The following is an 18670-nucleotide window of genomic DNA, read 5'->3' as shown; positions in this document are numbered from 1 at the left end:
AGGATGAATTGAGAAGTATTCTTATAAACATCAAGTAAGTGAGCTTTTACATTGGTAAAACTGATAGCAGTCCCATTTATCAATAAGAAATTGGGAAAAAACCCTAAATTGTCCAGATATATAATCTTTAACTGAATTAAATTCTTTAAATCATGAAATTTTTATTACAAGTTCCTCCTTCATTCCTTAAAAAATAAATAAATAAAGGGGAGAAGTGGTGAGGGAGAGAGAAACTTACACAAATCTCTCAGCATTAGTTTAGGAATATTACTACTCTATCAGTTAGGGCTTGGTAAAAAAATTTAAAGGTGCAAGACCCCTGAAAAAAAGCGATGTCCTTTGTAACTTTTTTTCCTAAATTCACGCCCAGCTTTTGGTTTTGTCTGGTGTCACATGTAATAGGAAGCCTTGGTTTCTTTGTTTTACAGTGGGCAATCGAATAAAAAAGGGATGAAATACAATCATTGAAACAGTCTGTGTTCTTATTTGAGATGGCAAAATTACTCAGGCCATGCTTTAATTAAAATCTGTGTATTTTTGTTTTATTTTGCTTCCCCACAAAACAAAGTTCTTCGTGTTTTTACCATGTCAGAGTGAACTATGTGATACCAAGAACACATCTTAAGTGACTGATCCAAACCTAGATAGTTTTTAAAAAGCAAGTAGCTTTCTCTTCCTCCCTTTGGAGTTGCTGGTTCTTCTGGGTGAATCACTTAAACCCTAGTATTTCCAGATTTTAAAAATATTATTGATTTTAAAACTAAGGTGAATCATTAGACTGATATTCAGCTACCATGCACAAATTATGCGAGTTTCTTAGAAGCACCTTTGAGAGTAACCACACCTTGAGGACATGGGTTTTGGGTGAGAGAGCAGCACTGGAGGTGGTTTCACTGCAGCCTCTGTTTCCAGGTGCTGCCTGGCTGAGCTGGACACCTTTTTTTCCCCCTAGTCTGGGTGAGTCTTTTACCTACTCTGCATTTTGCTTGGCTCCTCAGGGAAATAAAGATATTAATATTCTAGCTGTTAAGCCTGGTTTTAAAGCCTGTTTTCTCAAACAACTTCTGAAATGGGCTTCACTATATTAATACCTAATAGTACAGGTAATAATCATAAGGAAGACAATGTTACTATGTTATTATTTTGATTTTATTTGTCTTGAATGATAAAGGATATTGACAGCGTATAGTATTGAAGTGACTGTTTTTACTGAATCCGTATTTACAATGATCTTCTTTGAAAAATAAGTAATGGGAAGAAGTCTTCATATGTATTTGAACCTCTCTGTTGAAAAAGAGGAACAACTCATTGTTCAGTTCAGGTGAAGACTTCATTTTAAATAATAATCAGCATCACTTAACCTTCAGTGTGTATCTTAAAACTTTAAGGAAGTTTTTTGGGACATAACCTCTTATAGTACATGTGCTAAACACAGCTGAAAAACCTTTAGTCTTGTCTCTTGGAGAAGCATGGTTACTTTTGTGTTGTTGGCTCAACATTTCATTTCCCACTGCTACAATGTTAGACAGGTGATTATAATAAGAAGTGCTTGAAATCCCTAGCAACTGATGAATTTTGATTATGATGAAATGTATTCTTCTGTGGTTTATGTTAAGGTATTGAATTATTATTTATAGAATGACTATTGAGCAAAAAAAAAATTAAAATTTCTACTGGAAATACCAACAGAGCTTTGACCATAATAGCATAAGTGCTAAGATAAGCCAAAGGAGTTTGCAAATTCCTGTGCGAGCTGTGCTGTGCACAGGACAGAGGGAGGAATGGATAGACAGGCAGATAGGTAGCTAGGTACATATTGGACATTATAAGGTATAATTGCCATAGAGTAAAGGAATGCATGATATGAAATTAAATACTTGTGTTAATGAAGTAGGGAAATTGTATACATTTCAGAATTGTTCATCTTTCATTCACATGGGTACACAGAATAATAGTACCTGACAAAGAACTAAGAGGAGGGTTAACATCCAACGTGAGGTGGAGTGTTTAATGGATGAACTTAAAAGCAGATAACAATATAGCATCCCATGTATACTTTTGTAATTGTGCATTCCCCCAGAGATAATGGATATCATTATCAGCGGCGCCTGTCCTAAGAAACTTGGCAAGGTTATGATTGTTTGTTACAGCTTTGGTTATATTAACATACACATTAATATTTATAAATATTTGATGTCATGTTAATTTTTCATATAAGATGATTTATGTAATGCTGCTGTGCCCTGTTAGAGGGCATTTGCAGTGTGCTTCATAACGGAAGAGAATTGATGCATGTTCTTTAAAAGGACTTGCCTGTGTATTGCAGTGCTCACAGTGCATTATTCTGGAGAACAGTGATTTAAGGATAAATTATCTGAATTGCAGATACACTCCATTAACATTTTAAATAAAACATAAAGAAAAGACCACTATAGGAAATACAACAATGATATCAACATGGGGGTTTTTTTGCTCCCAAACCAAGACTCCTTGGTTTGACCTACATTCCAAGGCCATTTTTGTATATTGGGAGAAATTAATAATTATATTCAGGGTATAGCTGTCAAAATTTGGGAGGAAATACTGCATCAATTTTGCAAATAATTATTGAGGAAAGAATAATTTTATGTATGTGTATATATGTATGTATATCTCTCTCCTTTGATGACCCACAGAGCTTACTATAAATCCAACCACAAAGAAACATAAAATTTAGCTCTGTCTAAAGCAGTATCACATGAGAAGCGATAGAGATGTAAATGATTACACTGTTCAACCTCACTATTTCTCACTAATAACTAGAAACATAATAACAAATCACTGAGTTCGTGAATTAGTGTACAGAATAGTGTCTAGAATCTCTATAATCTGCACCACAATTATCCAAACACCCACCTTTGTTACTGCAAAGTCTTTTGACTTTTGAAGTCAGATCTTGGGATTTCACTTGAAATCACAGATGTGAAGGAACAGTATCTCTTGACTTTAGGTCAATCTGTTTTTAAAATATTTCCTCTGTTTTTGCTATGAAATATGAGCACATCTTCAAAACTGCATCTATACTATTACATAGACTTTTGCCTTCAGGGATAATGCTTTGATGAATTTGTGATTGGATTTGGTCAACAAAATTTATAATATTTTAAAATGAAATGAAAATAAATAAATAAATATAAAATGAGATAAATAAAATAAAATAAAATAAAACCTGGCAGCACTTTGACCTGGAATTGGATTAGATAATGTAGTGTGAGTGTTGTGTAAGACCCTACACTGTAAGTGAGAGTACTGGAGAAGGTATACATGGATTTAGGCTACTATTTCTTAAGTCCTCTTTTCAATTTTCAATACCAAATGAGAATTTCATCAGAGTTAACTACCATAGAAGGGGAGGGTGAGAAGAAATTATAGAGAATCTCTGGGCTGGAACATGATTAAGTAGTCATACAACACAGTAACTGAAACGACAGTGGACATTAATTGGTCTTCTCTGTGGGAAATGCCAGTATGGGCAGCAGATGCTGACAGTGAGAAGAAATGGCACATTTGTACAAAATATAAGCCCTTATTATCTAATGAAAATCTTATAATAGATTTGATCACTTTTAATGGGAAGATTGATTTATGCAGGGTTTAAAAAGTAAATCTGTGTTTGGCCAAATGTTGATAGCATTATTGGAAGTATATTTCACATAAAAGGCAAGTGCAAGGCAAAATTAACAAAAATATTCTCATCACTGTTTTTTGGACCAGTAAAACGAGTTGTTCTCAATCATATTTTTTTACTGATAAAATCTTAATGTTTGCTAGAAAGAATATACAAGGACAATGTTTATTAGCTTTCTTTACCCATGTTGTGAAAAATTCAAACAATAAACAAAAGTCATATATAATGACAAGTACATTGAATAATCAGAGTGAGGAAATTCTAAGTAAATCTTGAGTGCTATTAATACCAAAGCATGGCATTTGCAATAAATGTTTGTACGGTTTCTAGCCTTTTAAGCTTTTAAGTGCTGAAAGCCTGCCTGACGAGTGATCATAGACATGCACTGGCAGCAAGAGGAGCTAAGGAAGGAAATTCCACAGTTTAGCTCTCAGCATAGAAGCAAGTGTCCTGCGTTTGGTGTAATGTGAAGTAAAACAGTGTAATTCCAATTAACAGCTAATTTCAGATTTTAAAAATTCACACATATCTAAAGAAGTGATTCAGTGAGACTTTCTTGTTTGTACTTTTTTTTTCTTTTTCCTGTTTTTTGTTTTCCTGTTGTGATACTGGGCAGTAGGTAGAATATAAGGTATCCAGATAAGAATAGATGTGGCAGATTGTGCTGGAGAAAAGAAAGTAATAAAAAGATCTTGTCGAGAAGTTACTATCAGAGTGGTTATTCTGTAAGGAAGAAGTTCACCAGTTGTTGATACAGTCAGAATGGAGATTCCTTCTAGCAAAGAGAGGTCTGGAACCTGTCCTTAATTTACAAAATAAAAGATGATGTAAAGTCCTGCACTATCCATGATATTACACTACAACAGAATAAATGATCACCACAATTACAAAAGGAAGACAATAAGTACACAAAAATAGCAATGCTCTTTTTAAGCAATGAGTGATTTAAAATATTCATTTTAATAAAATATTCTAGTAAATAAAAATACTACAAATGCTCAGTGCTCTATACAAATCAGAGTAAAATAGAAATACCAGTAAAATATTTAACATTTCATTATAAAATGGTGATATATACACAAAAATTAGTTTTTAATGCACTGATGGAAAGGCATCCAGCTGTAACTGACATTTCTATGCAACAGCAACAAAGAAAGGTGACTAATTCCTTCCCATCAACTTAGAAAAAATGTTTTGAAGTAGGAAAAACACTTAATGGAGCCTTTGCAAGGTAATTTTAAAAAACTGTCTCTTTCTACAGCTTAACTTTCTGATAGCTTTTTATTAAGTATTTTTTAAAGTTGCTAGTACAAAGTAACTAGTAAATGGTACAAAAGTGAGATCAGTAAAGTCATGCTATTTTCTTCTAACCTAAGCGTTTGAAATTCTCACATAATATATTAATACTCTCTTAAGCTGAATTAGGGTGTTTTTTAATTATTTATTATTTATTCAAAATTTATTTACTTGTGCATAGATGGATACAACGAGTGCTCGGCATCACAAGTGACCACAGCAATCAAAGAAAACCCCTTAATGAAACTGCAAACCTCCCATTTCTCTTCCTTGGCAAGCAGGGGGCAAAGCAACAATCTAGCCGTTTGAAACTGTTTCCTATATTTGACACAAACAAGGCAGGTAGATCAGGAGAATAAAAATAACAGCAGAGGGAAGGAGGTGAATGATACATGTTTCCTACAATCAATGACTAGTACTTTGAAGGTCTGGTTAGATACATTATTTGCAAGATAGTAAGCGCTGCTAGTTTTCCTCCTGTTCATTCAAACCCCAGACATTTTTTTGCAATGATACAGATTATTTATTATTCTCTTTTTCAATTTCCACCAGTTGTATAAACATGGCTGGGAGTATTGTACCTGCCAGCCATCTTAATATACAATATATTCTACTGAAATTTTCTGTCAAAGTAGTGAGAGTTTGTAACTCCAGTTATCTTAGAGTTTCAAAAGACTAATTTATTTTATCATTTTGTGAACTAAGTTATGAAGCATCTTCTAGAAAAAGTGTAAGTTTAGGCCAACTAAGCAGTCTGAAATCTATCAGCTCAGTATTAAATGCTTGGTATGCCTGAATGAGAAAATAGCCTAAAAAGAAGGTTTACAAGTAACTATTTTGAATACAAAGTTTCAAAAATTTGACCGTTCTCCTAAAACCATTTCTTTTCCTTTCATTGAAAATTGAATTTAAAAATTAAACCTACTTTCTACTATACCAGCTCCACCATTTTTGCACCATTTGGAGCTAGTGCAGAAGAGAAAGATTTTAAGTCACTTCTGTGTAGTTAAGTGAAGGTTAAAATGGCCCTAGAAAATCTTCCACTCGTTTTCTGGTTATTCTGAATTAAATGGGTTAGAATGATGACACAAGGGCTACCCAAAGAGCCAAGGTTAAGCTAAATCACTTCACTGATACTGGTACAGTGTAGAAATGTCTTTTAATGAAACCCTTACTGGCTGACAACTAGCAGCAATGAAGAGGTACAGTGGAGCTAAGTTCCGGATAATGTTCCCTGCTGGGAAGGAAATGTCCCCTTTGGAAGGTGAGGTTTCTGAAGATACTCTCTGAACTAAGTATTTCCTACTTAAAAATTGCAGAAGTTTCATCTAGGCCATTCTGCCTAGTTTCTGAAAGGGCACTTGTTGATGAGCAATGGAATTTAAAATAAAAAGATTTTTCTTTTCTTACTGTAGTCTGTCTGCTAGTCCCAGCACAGTCATATTTCAGTGTGCTGATGCCCACACATCTCCTGTGGTCAATTAAAGTGTAAAACTGAAGAGAAAGTGTTGCAAGCATGAGAGCACTGATGGGAAAATCAGGTGGACAAAGCTGTGGAAAAAAATACAGAGCTTAAGTAAGGTAGATTTCTGTCTGACATGCGTGAACTGGAGGGGATGTACTTGGGGAGAGCTAGTGAATGTCCTCAGAGAAGCTGACTGTGTGATCACTGATTTAGTCTGATGTCCAAACAGAAAAAAAATAAAAGTAGAAGAGGACTGTTTCAAGTAGAACTGAAACAGAATAATGGAGAGGTTTAAAGTGACCAGGGAAGGAGAGTGGGAATCAGTTTCCTAGAGCAAACTTTTTTTTCCCCTCAAGTCAGAAATGAAAACTCTTCCTTCATTTCTGATCATTTAACTTTGGTTAGCATTTTAATTTCAAATTGCATTGGGGTTTGTTCTTTCTGAGAAGGGCATTCCAAAATTAAATGTGATATTACTTAGTTTATTTTAACGTTTTCCAAAGCTGTTTGAAAGAAACTGATAGCTGAAACTGAATAGAAAGAGAATAGAGAGATGTTCCTTTCACTTAGTCCACCATCATACAAACTTATTAGTTGATAAAGATTTTTTGACCAGAGACTAAAATTTTTGAATACTTGTTGTGAAAGCTAATGTTAGTCCAACAAATATAAGTTTTTCGTTTTCATGTTTTTTTGCTAAGAAGTTATAAGAATCAAATAAGTATTAAAATCTGTTAAACTATATTCTACAAGAAACAGCAAAATGTGGGGTGCCCGTGAAATATTATTTCTGTGGTAGTGTTATGTGATTTAATTAAATGACTGCTTCATGCACAGAATGGCCAGTCTATAGAAATGAATCACAAGTTTGTAACAAATGTGTTTTCTTTAGTCTTTTCTTCTTTAGTTGAAATTATGAATGTGTGTTTGTGAAGGATTGCAAGGTGAAAGGTGATTTCATGGTTAGGGAACATAACATGTCACCTGAAGAACGCAGTCATCAGTTTGCCTCTGTTAAAGGTTTTTATATGGTTATGGCTGAGTCAAGTCCAAATGTTCTTGGCTCTACTGGGTTAGGTATTTTCTAGAAACCTTGGCAATGCTATGCAGCACAATGCTTTCTGTCTTCAGTCTGCTTGTATGTTCCAGATTAGGCACGCAAAATTTCTACACTAGTCAAATAACTCTAGAGTTTGAATTCTGGGCCCCAATAGGTTTCTTTTCAATGTAAAATACTAAAACATCATGTTCACAGTAGCACAGAACTCCTATGACAGAACTGATGTTTTCATAGAATCATAGAATATCCTGAGTTGTAAGGGACCCACAAGGATCATCAAAGTACAACTCCTTTTTATTCAGTCCATAATTCTAGTGACATGTAGTAAGAAGGTCAGGCAAAATCTATTGATTGTATGAGATAAAACTACATTGCGATTGTCTTTCCTGTAAATAAGATGATTCTCCACAAAAACTAAATATTTAGTCATTAGAGTATCCTTATATCTAAAAGCAGGATACAGAATTACAGTTACACAGGCAGCCTTGAGTATCAATGTCATTGGCTGCTTTTTGATTGATATAGCAATCTCATTGCTCTTTGTATATCACTTCTCATTTTAAGATGTAATAATATGTGTTAAAATAGCCTGGTATCATACATGAGGATTAACACATGCAGATGCATTTTTTGAAGCCAAAGGGATACTTACAAATATAGAAAACATAGAAAAATGAGGAATATTATCAGCATAGACACGGAACCTATTATCAAATTACCAAAGGAAGTGGTGTGTGAATTTGATTATTGCCAATGTTGTTACTTATTTGTATTGCCATGGCTTCGATGAGCACTCAGACTGTGAGAGCTCTCAGACACGCTGCATTAGACATAGCAGAATGGAAAAAGACTCTTCCTGCTTCCAGAGAACTTTACTTTCTAAGCATTAAACAAAAGCAGCAAGGCAGTGTGGATAATGGCAGCACCAGGAGTACTGGTCAGCACAATCAGAAATACTGTCCAAGCTTTTTTGAAGTTACCATGGGAAATAAAATCTCTAAGCAGCAGTTAGAAAACAAGTGAGATAGCTGGCTTTGTGGGTTTTACCAAGAATTTCTCCCAAGTGTGAGAGAAATCAGGGCGAGGGGGGGTTGGGAGGGGGAAGGAAGAGAGATGTATTTCAGACTTTAAGAGTTGGCAACAGCGACTGGCATCATATGCCAGGTTGACATGGGTGTTGAGCTCTTGACAGAAAGAAAGTGTTCACTGGCAGGGTGAAAAGGGGCAGTGGGAGAATACTTAAAACGAAGACAAATAGCCTAAGTTTGGTACTAGAGAAGAAGCTGCCAGAGGAAGTAAGTGCTATTGCCACAGCACCTGAAATAGCCAGAATAGCAGGCTACACAAATACAACCATTGCAGGAATACTCAAGAAAGTCAGTATTGAATGTTTAGGAAACAGGAACTGTAGCTTCCAAGGAGATTTATGTTGTAAAGTGAAGCTAGTTAGAACTATTTCCTTTTCCATTTTGCCTTATTGCAAGTCCTGTTCCCAGAATAGTGGGACAGCTTTCCTCTGAGTAAGTAAACGCGAGAACTGACATTAGGGTTGAACTGGAATTTAGGATTCAACCCTTTCATCTGAATTCAGGGACTTGTTATGATATCATCAACACATCACCAGTGTTCACTGGTCTGATGACAATTCTGGCTTTTAAAAAATCCTGCTGTTTCATCTGCTATTGATAGCCTTAATGAATACACTATTTTGGATCTAGAGAAGTAATGTGGAGTCAGACATGCTCTGTGCAATTATACTGCCATGAAATCAGCAATGCAGATGTTGCACTGCTATGTTAGTAGCTGTGAACTGAAAATAGGAAGATAATGAAAGCAGAAGTGCATTTTCTGTTTTCATCTTCCATTCTGCTTCATTTTTCTGTATTTAAATTCCTGAAAAAAGGAACAGAAAAACTCATGCATCCAGAAGTTATGGGTGTTTCAACATCACCTCAACTAGTATAGGCGGTATTTAATAGACAATTGACAGAAAATACAAACAGAAGGTTGAAAGCATATGATGGAAGGGATTACAGCAGTCCAAATTTCTATCAGTCTCAAAACTGTCTCCAGTGTTGATGGTTGTCCAGTGCTGAGGTGAAATATGTAGAAGAGTACAGCATCCCACTCAAATCACTATGTTTTTGCACCCGCATATAGAAGTCATGTTCTGAATATGAGCTGAATATCATTGAATCCAAATTTACATAACTCTAAGTGACTGAAACCGCTTCTGTACTGAAATGCTATTAGAGGGCAGAATTATCTGGTAGGCAGTTTTTTTGTATGTGTAATTATACTGAAGACATTTGGAGTTTCTTTAGTTAGTTTCTAGTGATTTAAGTACTCCTTATATTCAATTCAATTTATTTCTGTTTTTAAAACAAACCAACAAAGAAGCAAAAACAAAACTATATTTTTGAAGTGTTTTAAATTTTTCTCAAGCTTTAAAAATAAAGACATTTGAGTAGAAAAGATTTGGAAATCAAGAATGAGGATAATTCTTATCTCCTGAAATAGCATAAATGTGAAGTTAAAAATTTAAGTTCTGGTCTAGCAAAGTTGGTAAAACGACATCAATATTAGCACCTGTGGTAAAGTTTCTGGTTGATCTGTCTATATATATCGATACTTGTTTCTCTGTGTCACTTCCTTGGTTTTCCTAAATGGAAATCTCTCTGAGAGGATTGGCTTTCTGCATTATATTTCTTGTAACTTTTTAAAAGGTAATGGTGATATGTTGTGATGCTGTTAACATACCATATTAACAGAACTCTTGGTTGTAGCTTCCATAATGACTGGTCTGGTAACAGAGTGAAGGATCTCTACCTTTTAAACTAGGAGTTACCATACTCTTTCATCTTCATACCTGGTACCTGGACGGTGATGAGGTTCTAGAGCTTATCTGTGCCCTTGCTCCACAAAATAGTAGGTAAGAAGGACCCATGAAGTCTGAAAGAAGGGGAGCTTACAGCCTGATTCCTGGCTAACACTCCTCCTCTTCCTGAGTTCTTTCATCATCAGGTTGCCCTGCTTTTCATAAGCAGAAAGAAGACTCCTAAACAGCCTGTGGGGTTCCATGTGTGATTATACCAACATACACAGCATAGTACCTTACCAATATAGGAAATCAGCATTTTCAGCTCATATTCTTTTCTTTCCCATAAGACTCGTGTTTTGAATGTCTATCAGTAGAACCCATTTCAACAGCAACAAATTTTTTTTTTTAAAAGAAATCTTTCACTGAAAAGTTACATTCCATTGCCATGGAAACACATGATAAACCCTACAAACCAGGTTCAAAGAAGGAAATAATGTTAGGAAACACAGATTCAAAACCGACTGGACTTGCATATATTAGTCCTTAATAATAATACGTCATTTATATTACCATAGGTGAGATATTCTGAGAATATATGAGAAGTAATTATTTAAAAAAAACCCCACAGTTATTTTCTCTGATTAACTGATACAATTGGGAAAAGGAAACAAGCTTTCACATACAGAGTTCCTTCCTCAGAATCTTCTCTAAGGTATGATAGGAAAGTGTTTCCATTAAAAACTAAGATAGTACTTGACAGGGAAAGTGAATATATATATGTTTATATATTTTAATTTTACAAAGAAGCACTGAAACATACAATGTTTTTGTGAAAGCAGGGGAGAAAAGAGCTCTATCTTGAGGTTGTAAAGACCCAAGACAATTGGGGACTAAACTGGTATTTTTTTTATAACATGAAGTTCCGTAGTGTCTGTGTGTATACAGAGAGGTTGTAGCCCCATGGTAAATGTGTGATGTGCCAAAGTTAGGCTCAACAATCCAGCTCTTCTGAGGCAACTCCTGTGATTCCAAACCTCTGAGCCACTTCAAAGAACTCCTGTTTTAAAAAGTATCAAAGACATGCTGGGGAAAAAAAGAAAGTATCCTCTGAATAGAGAACAGTACCTGTCCAGTGGTCCCAAGGAAACGTAACTGGCAGAGCACTGTATGGAGTAGGCAATATTTAGGCCACAACAAGAATTTAGTTTAGCATTTGCAGCCCCATGTCATACCAAGGCTTTTGTACTATTAGAAAAAGAAAGGAAGAGTTCCCTCTTCCAGATACAAATCAGTGCTTGCTTCTGGTGCTGAACATCCACACTGCCATTCTGGAAACAAGGAAACCTCTTATCAACAACATAGAAAGCACAAGATTCCAACACAAAGTATTAGAAAAACAAAAACAAATTTAAAAATACATTATTTATTGGGTTGGTTTATTGGTTTTTTTGTTGGTGGTTTTTTTTGTGTGTATGTACGTGTGGAAGAAATATGAGGTATGTGTAAGCCCTTTACCAACAGAGGAATACTAAGAACAGTTTAACAAGCAGAGTACGTATAATAGCCCAAATACAATAGGTGTTGTAAGAGTACTCATTTGGAGCAATCTGCCCACCTCTGTTTTGTAGTGTATATCAATAAAACCAATGAGCCACAGCATTGCGTGCTTTCCTTTCTGGAAACAAAGGCATCAGCATGAGTTTTTAATGTATGTGCAGGTTTGTTATAAACAACACATACATTAGTGAAGATATTTCAGGATCTTGTGGTGCAGCTTTTCTGAGTTAGAGAAAAATTATTAGACTTCAAATTTCCATTTGTAGAAAGACCATATCACCCAATTCTCCTGTAAATACATTCAGGTACTATTTATTTTTAGGCTGCTACAATTATGCCATATATGATTTGATTATTAGGGTTAGCAGAACCATGGCTAATGGAATCAGTACCATGGCTACAGCAAGCTTTGTCAATTCTTCCTGCGAGTTTTCTGCATAACTACACTTGTGTCACTCACGCGGCACAGGAGAACTCTAACAATTAATTGTAAACCAGGGGGAAACTTTTAATGGACCTCTTCTTGAGATCTTGTGTTAAAAAAAGAAAAGTTCCCATGAGTGAAGTATAAGTTAGCTTTTCCAGGGGGAAAAAAAAGGAATGAATTACATTTCTCTTCTTGTCCTTTAAATGAATAGCATAGTTTGGGTGAAATTATCAGGCAATTGCATGCCTTTTATGCAGATAATGCTATTTGATGAAAGCGGTGTTTTGATCTGCTGAGGATAATACAGATCCAGGGTTGGATTCATTGGTAAGAGTAAAGCTGTCTTCTGTGATAACTTCATCTCAGCATGAGGTCAGACGGGGAAAACTGGGATGGGGGATTAAAAAATGACACAGTCGGAGCAGTATTCAGTTCCCTGCTGTGCTCCTGGCTGCACACTATAGCTTATGTTTCTGATCTGTTATGGTATTGTCTGCTTTTCTCTCCCAGAGCAGAAAGAGATTGCTTAAAACTTTTCTTTTTTCAGCTAGAGGGATTAGTTCGGTGCAGCTTTTTTAATTAAAGAAACTGTATCTTTTTCAATGTAATTTAAGGCTGTACAAGAAGGCCATCAGCATTCATAACATAGCACTATTACCTGTAACAAAGCCAAGCCATTCATTTTAAGTTCAGAGGAAAAAATCACTATTAAGAATTTTGAGGGTTAAAAATTGATAATTGGCCCTACGACTGAGAGAATCACAGTTAACCATTGTCTCCTAAGAGTTTTCTGTGAAGGAATTTCAGACTGCTTTGCTGTTAGTTTATTTGGGATTTCTTAATTAAATCTCTGTGACGTCAGAATGGTTAAAAAATATTCTGATACGTGGAAATAGATCTAATTATATTTTCTCCCCCCAAAAAAATAAAAAACCACCCTCAAATATTAAAATGACATCTATAGAAAATGACTCTATAGGATCAGCAACTTCTGCTTTAGAACAACATTTATTTCCACTCAACAGATTTTCTAAATCTCTAATTAGTACCTTTATTAATTAATAATAATATGCAAATAATTGACACATATTCATGATACCTAACAGTAGTCAGTGTGTATGCGTATCTGTAGATATAGATGTGTGTTTATGCATATATGTGTGCATATGTATGTCTGCATTCATACATATACACATATATATTCAGATATATACCAGATATACATATAAATACACAGTTATACATATTTTTCAGCTCTGAGAGTTGAATTTGGAGCACAATTTAAACAGGGTTAATGGCTAAAACCTTCAAATGTTTCAAATAAGGCCCATATGGTGATCACTTTACAAAGCATACAGGGACTGTGCTTAGGTTGCAACATACACATTTCCAACTAAATTCCATGCCAGATCAATTAGAAACAGTTCTCCTGAGCAGACAGGAACAAACACAGATTGTTACCACTCCACTGCCTGAACTCTTGTCTTCCAGGAATGAAAGCAGTCATCTTGAATACAATATATTTTACTACTAGCAGCCTAAGAATTCTTTTTAAACTAGTAGTATTTTAATAAAATCTCTGTTTAGGCACATCAGAGCAATTAACATCCAAATTATCGCAATAAAATAGCAGATTATTGTCCCTCATTAGAGTTTTTAGTTAGAGAGGTATTTTTCCCAGACTGCATTTGTTAGCGATGTCTTCTACTTGAAGGAGTACATAAGAGAAAAAGAAAGGAAAGGATCAGACAACAGAAAAGCACATTTAGTTTCTTTTTTCTTCATTCTATGTGCTTATCTTTTCTGTACATTTCCTTTATTTGAACAATTAACTGGTGGAATTTCTTATAATGATTTTTAATACATCTTTCAGCCAGAAAGCTATAAAGGAAAAAAAAAAGTTAATTATGACTATGAAGCTTAGTTAAAACAAGGTTTCATTCTTCTTGCAAAAATCATAAATTCTGAATAAATGCGACAAACTTCTGCATATGCATATAAGGTCTGTATATTGACTTCTGAATTGCTATAACTATTCTGCATTCCTCCTGTTAATGGAAAATATGGATAGCTACCCCCAGCTATAGTTGCTGGGAAAGTTATACCAGCAAACACAAATCTTACTTTTTTTTTTTGTCTAGTGTACTAACTCACACACTGATGGCAGTAGTGGCGCTTTTTGACGGCTCCTGCTTATGAATACAAGGTGATTACAATGATTATGTGCTTGATTGTAAGCCCATAAGTTTAGCTCAGCCAGTAGTTCCTAATGCAGAATTAACACTATATGAAAGGCATTTTTGTATTCCAAATCGTATGCAAACTTCTTCAGGTTCTTTCCTAAGGACCCAATGAAGAGGGTCAGCAGTTTTGTGCAGCTGAAGTGCATCATTTTCACCAGAGGTCAGCTTCCCATATAGCTTTGTTTTATGCAGTGGAACACAAACTAATGTAGTGGAAAAGCATGACCCCCATTTAAAGGTTGATTTGTATGATAATCAGTACATTTAGTGGCTTCAAAATGAACGTGTGTAAGGCCCTATCTTGCTTTAATTAAGGTAATTAAGACATATTTCCCTCTGCAGACAGCTATTTAATTTTATGGCTTTGTCAGTGATCAGATTAGAATATTTGTTTTACAATTTCACCACAACTCGATACTCGAGGAAAAAGTGCCTCTCGTTCCGCTGCTGGCAGTGAGACGGGCGAGAGAGCTCAGCCCTTCCCGCGGAGAGAGATCCCAGTGCAGCTCCGGGTGTCCCCAGACCCCGCCAGTCCGTCATTTGCGTTCCCCCAAGGGACTTTCCACTGGGATTCCCCCCTGACTGCGGCGCGGCTCGGGCGGCCCCTTCTCCTCAAAGTTTCCCTGTTCCCAAAGCGGGGCGGGGCGGTTCTCTCCGGGGCTCAGGGCACAGCGTGGTCACGGCCGGTTCGTCACCTCCTGACCCGGTCCCGCCGCGCTCGGCGCGGCGCGGGGGCTGCACGGGCTCTGTCGCCCCGCCCGAACACCGGGGAGGGGAGCGGGGCGGCTCCGCCGACTGCTCGGAGCGGCCGCTGGAGCGGCTGCGGAGTCGGTCCCTTCGCGGGGCTTGAGCAGGAGCAGGAGCCGCGGAACTGACCGCGCGGAGAACTAATGGGAACAGTTGCTGCAGTGTTAGGGTCAACCAGCAAGACTGAGTTAAAAGGGGCACTTTTTTATTTTATTTTATTAGGGTTGTGATTATGAAGTATCTTGGTGAAGGGTAATGCTGCTACTTGTTTCCATCACGTAGAGGCAATCCCTACCTAGCCGCACTAAGCCGCATCTTGACGCTTACCCCGAAGGAAAACGGGTGGTTTGAAACAATTTCTTCTTCCCTGAGCTGTAGACCCGGGACCGTTGACGATGCAGAGATTTTGAGATCTGTTGCTTCAGACACGCGAGTATCCTAAAGAGCGTGGAGTCCTGGGAGCAGAAAGTGCCGATAAGCCTGGCAAAGCCCGAGTTACCATTCAAGCACGGAAGGACACGTTAAGAGCAGCTTAAGAAGTTTGAAAAGAACGTGACAATGTCTTGAATTTGTCTTATCTTTTGGGGTTACTGAGTAGATTAGTGCAGAAGCCGACGTGCCTCACATCACAGGACGTCCTACTCTTTTCTCTCACTAACACCTACTGTCCAAAAAGATTTGATAGTCCCATTTAAAAAAAAAAAAAGTCTCTCTAAGTCAATAAGGAATACATATCCTGTTGGGTTTTTTCTCTGCTAAAATACGGAGCTTATTGGCAATCCAAAAAGTAAGGAAGAGCTGGAGTGTGATTTTAGGGAATTTAGTCACATTTAATAGTTGACATTAGGAAGATAGTTTCCTACAAAGCTCTAACTCAAATATGACTGCACACTTTACAAATTAACTTAAACTGTGAAGACTGAAATTTAATTAAACTTTGGTAATCCTAGTAATGCTGCTTCAGTGATGTCCAAGTTAAGAGTACCAAAATAACTTACTCTGAACTTCAAATGTGTATTGATAAGTAGTTGACGTTTGTTGTCTATCTGTAGGTTTTGCACAAGGAAGGCATGATGTTATCTTTCTATTTATAATGAAGCAGCATCTTAACTCAGTATATTTGAAGGTGGTAAAAAGTTCATGTTAGTACTAGATGAATGGATTTAGCAAAGGTATTGTGAATGGGTGTAGTAATGCAAAAATGTAGTGCTTTAGACTTGCATTTGTAAAACACCATTTTAAATTTAGTGTTAGAGGACTGTAAACCCAAAAGGGAAAAAACTAAGTAAAGCCCTGAGTCTACGAGATGTGCTTTTAGTTTAGCAGAAATATTATTTTGTATAATATGCAACAACAATTGCAGCATTTGGTGTAAATTCAGGGTTGAGATTATTCCTGCATGCCTAGCCATATGCTATGAATTTTGTGTAATTCACGTTTTCACACTTCGAGTGCTTTCTTATAAGGACTAAACCCTTTGTAGGATATTTTATTTGAAAGACAAGGTCATGATGATTCCAGTGCTACCTGTATTGTCTGTGCACTTACCCGTACAGAACTCTCTCTAGAGAGGTCTCTGTGACTCCTACCTTCTAAAATGAAATCCCACCATTTCTGAGCCACCCACAAAGTCAGCACAGATTATTCATTTCAATCTCATTTGTTTAGTTGTTGCATCTTTAAAAGAACTTTTCCAAACCTGTATTTAAAAGTAATTACTTTTATTACAGGTTATTTCCACTATAAAATACTTTTTTTGGGTTTTTTTTAATGCTCAAGAGTATGAATTACACATTGGCTGTCCACTTAAAAAGGCTTGAGACAGTTGTGGTTTTCTATTACGCTTGCTGCATAACGGTGCTGTGTGATGCTGGCTCTGTGTGTGTGGTACCCGCTGTAATTCTCAAATGCTGACCTCAGCACTGTCGAATCAGTTTATATACCCAGGTACTTTGCCTCTCAGGTCGAGCCCAGCGCAGCACAAATAAAAAGGAAAACACAGGGTGAAACATGGGCATACGAGAGAAAACTGCTGGACTTATCACAGATAGACCCCTCACAATGCCCGTCGGTAACACCTGCAATAACGTTTCCATGATTAGGAAGTATTTCTAGTTATTTCAGGACAGAGGAATGTAGGGATTTTCCTCGGGAGCGTTAAAGATAACACATCCGCAGAGATGCGGCGGATAAAGTTTGGAAAATCAAAGTACTGCAGTGGGTAGCCAGCTAAACGTTCAAAGCTGCTCATCTGTCTAACTTCTCCGAGTGTTTTGTACCTCGCGTGTGAAACGCCTTTGAGTTTAAAAGGGAAGGATAAAGGAGTGAAAAAGAGAGCGGTCCTATATAGGTAGGTAGGTGACATCTCAGTGTGTGGAAAGTTACAGCTACTACTTTGAGCCGAGAGGATGCTGAGGAATCAGGGAGAAAAATAAGCAGAAGCGCCTTTGTACGCGACGGAGAAATGGCTTTAAAAGCAGATGTTTAAGCTGTAATCAGGTCACTCGGAACCCGGCTCCCGCCCAACTCCGAAAATTGCCGGGGTGAGGCGGGAAGGCCGGGCGAGGGGGTTGCGTGCGTCGGTGCGAGGGGCGGGCTGCCGGGCCGGGGAGCCCCGCCGGCACCTCCGGCCTGCCGGGCGGCCGTGCCGTGCGGTGCCGTGCTGTGCCCAGGCTGCCGCCAGCGGCGAGGTGCCTCGGCGGGCGGGCTGCCCGCGGCGCCGGCTCTGCTCGGCGAGGCGCGGTGCCGTGCTGCAGGGAGCCGCTGATCATTTCCCCAAATTCTCCCCCTCCCCTCATAAAAATAAACAAGTCCCCGCGGAAAACAAAATGCGGCGGAGGTTCCTGCCCCGCCGGGAGGAGGGAGCGCGCAGTGGAGCCGTGTAAGTTCATTAGTGTTTGCAATCAGGAACACGCAGACACGCTCATCAGGGCAGACAGCGGCCAAGAGCCATTCATCAGCCTGAAGAGCCGCTCGCGGATGACCCCTAAATCACCGCCGGCGTCGCGGATGCGCTGATTAGGCTCAGCGTGGGAGCCGCGCCAGGCACTCCACGCGAGCCGCGGGCACGGGGGGCAGAAGGCTGAGGGTCCGCAGACCAGTGGGTCGGGTCCCGTCCCGGGGCGGCGCGGGGGAGCAGCGGGGCCCTCGACCGGGTGCCCCCGCGCTACGGCGCAAGTAGGTACTGGTGCTGGCAGCGGCGACTCCTCCCCGCGCTCCTCCCCTGCTCGGCACGTCGCTGTGCGCGAATCTTCGCCCTCCCCTCCCGCAAGAAGAGGGGCCAAACTCCCTGCCCGCCCGGCGGGGGAGGAGGCGGGGAAAGTGAGCTCCGCGGGGCGCGTAAGCTCCCGCGGCGGGGGGCGCGGGCAGCAACTCGTGGCCCTCCCC

The 18670-nt window shown here is 38.3% G+C and overlaps 1 protein-coding gene across 1 annotated transcript in view; it reads left to right on the top strand.

The window, feature by feature from the left end:
* Window positions 1-18670, top strand: part of TENM3 (teneurin transmembrane protein 3) — a 1300501-nt gene that overhangs the window by 863224 nt on the left and 418607 nt on the right. The gene's annotated exons all lie outside the window — the stretch shown is intronic.

Source organism: Corapipo altera, unplaced genomic scaffold (genome assembly GCF_003945725.1).
Source record: "Corapipo altera isolate COAL_440 unplaced genomic scaffold, ASM394572v1 22b, whole genome shotgun sequence".
NCBI classification, from domain to species: Eukaryota; Metazoa; Chordata; class Aves; order Passeriformes; family Pipridae; genus Corapipo; species Corapipo altera.
This window is presented reverse-complemented; position numbering and strand designations above follow the sequence as displayed.